This window comes from Humulus lupulus, chromosome 6 (assembly GCF_963169125.1).
Source record: "Humulus lupulus chromosome 6, drHumLupu1.1, whole genome shotgun sequence".
Lineage (NCBI taxonomy): Eukaryota > Viridiplantae > Streptophyta > Magnoliopsida > Rosales > Cannabaceae > Humulus > Humulus lupulus.
This window is the reverse complement of record NC_084798.1, coordinates 73,359,383-73,361,934: the sequence shown is the minus strand read 5'-3', so window position 1 is coordinate 73,361,934 and position 2,552 is coordinate 73,359,383.

Genomic DNA, 2,552 nt, shown 5'->3' with positions numbered 1-2,552 from the left:
GCTTAAGTCAGAAGAGAAAAAGGACAACAAGATGGTTCCTGCCAGAGTCTTTGCCTTAACTCAAGGAGAAGCTGACGCTAGTAATAAAGTAGTCACAGGTCAGATTCCTATCCTCAATAATGTATGTTCATTATTATTTGATTCGAGAGCCACTCGCTCGTATATCTCATTAGGAATGATAGAGAAATTAGACAAACCTTGTGAAAGATTTAGAACTAGGTTTGTAACAGAATTTCCTTCGGGTGAAAAAGTCCTATCATCACGGATAGTACGAGGCATACTGATCAAAATTGAGGACGTAGACCTAGAATGAGACCTGATAGAACTAGAGATCAAAGACTTCGACGTTATACTGGGCATGGATTGGCTAGCAAGGCATGGTGCAACCATCGACTACAGAGATAAGCAAGTATCGTTCGAGACTCCTGATGGTCAGAGACTATGCTATATGGGAAAAGTTTCAAGGCTACGCACACCGCTTATTTCATCTCTCATAGCTCAGAGGATGATAAAAAAGAGATGTCATGCATTCTTAGCCAGCATCATAGATGTGGTAAAGGAAACACCACAAAAGGTTGGAGACGTCCGCATTGTAAAGGAATTCCTAGAAGTATTTCTTGACGACTTACCAGGGCTGCCGCCGACTCGGGAAATTGACTTCACCATTGAACTAGTACTGGGCATCGAGCCTATCCCCAAGGCACCATTCCAGATGGTACCTACCAAACTCAAGGAGTTAAAGACGGAGTTGCAAGAACACTTAGACTTGGGTTTCATTAGACTGAGCCATTCTCCATGAGGAGCACCGGTTCTATTTGTGAAGAAGAAGGACGGAAGCATGCGGATGTGTATAGATTACTGCAAGCTGAATAAGGTGACCATTAAGAATAAGTACTCGCTACCCCGGATTGACGACTTGTTTGATCAACTTCGAGGAGGGACCGTGTTTTCAAAGATTGATCTACGGTCCGGGTATCACCAGCTCAAGGTACGGAAAGAGGATATTCCTAAGACAACTTTTAGAACTCGTTATGGACATTACAAGTTTTTAGTTAAGTCTTTTGGTCTTACCAACGCTCCAGCTGCGTTTATGGATTTAATAAATAGGGTCTTCAAGGATTATTTGGACAAATTCATCGTAGTGTTCATTGACGACATCTTGGTGTATTCAAAGGACGAAGTCGAGCATGAGGAACATTTAAGGATGACCCTGTTGCAACTAAAGGAGCATCAACTTTATGCTAAGTTCAAAAAGTGCGAATTTTGGCTTTCGCAAGTAACGTTCCTCAGTGATAAAGTATCCAATGAAGGAGTTGCAGTAGACCCATCTAAGGTAGAGGCTGTGAAGGATCAGATAAGACTAAAGAACACGTCAGACGTAAGAATTTTTCTGGGACTAGCAGGTTATTATCGGAGGTTTGTAGAGGGCTTTTCTAAGATAGCCACTCTGCTTACCAACCTGACTCGGAAGCAGTAGAGGTTCAACTGGACGGATAAGTGTCAAAAGAGCTTCCAGTTGCTTATGGATAAGCTATGCTCACCACCAGTACTTGGTTGTGTGCTGATGCAAAATGACAAGGTAATAGCCTATGCCTCAAGGCATCTAAAAGAATATGAGCAATGCTGTCCAATGCACGATATGGAGTTGGCAGCAGCGGTCTTTGCATTGAAAATCTGGCGCCATTATCTTTATGGAGAACGATGTGAGATTTATATGACCACAAAAGCTTAAAGTATTTCTTCTCTCAGAAGGAGCTTAACATGAGGCAGCGTAGGTGGTTAGAACTAGTGAAGGATTATGACTACGAAATCCTATAACGTAATTGCTGATGCACTAAGTAGGAAAAGTAATGGAAGTCTAGCAGCGTTAGCTGGAATAGAATAGCCGCAGCAGCAGGAGCTAATCAATGCCGGAATGGAAGTAGTCATTGGTAAACAGGCTAACTTGTCCATCAAGTCAAGTATGTTAGAAAATATACGAGCAGGCAAGAGCATGATGACACATTAGAAGCACATATTGATGCAGTTAAAGAAGGCAAGGGCATAGATTTCTCGATATCAGGGCAGGGGTTTTTGAGGTATAAGGATCGGATATGCATGCAGAATGATCAAGGGATTAAGATGAAGATTTTAGAAGAAGCGTACAATACCCCATACTCAGTTCACCCAGGGTCGACTAAGATGACTCACGAACTTAAAGCGTTATATTGGTGGTCAAGAATGAAGAAAGATACAACGAAGTATGTGTCTAAATGTTTAGTATGCCAACAAGTGAACGCAGAACATTAGCGGCCTGTAGGCTTATTACAACCACTTAGTATTCCTGAATGGAAGTGGGATGACATAGCCATGGATTTCTTAACGGGACTTCCACGAACAAATAAGCAGCACGACTCGGCTTGGGTAGTAATGGATAGACTAACCATGTCAACTCATTTTCTGCCTGTTAAGACTACGTATATAGCAGATCAGTATGCAGACATTTATGTCTAAGAAATAGTAAGACTGCATGGAATTCCTAAGACCATAGTATCCGATAGAGGATCGGTGTT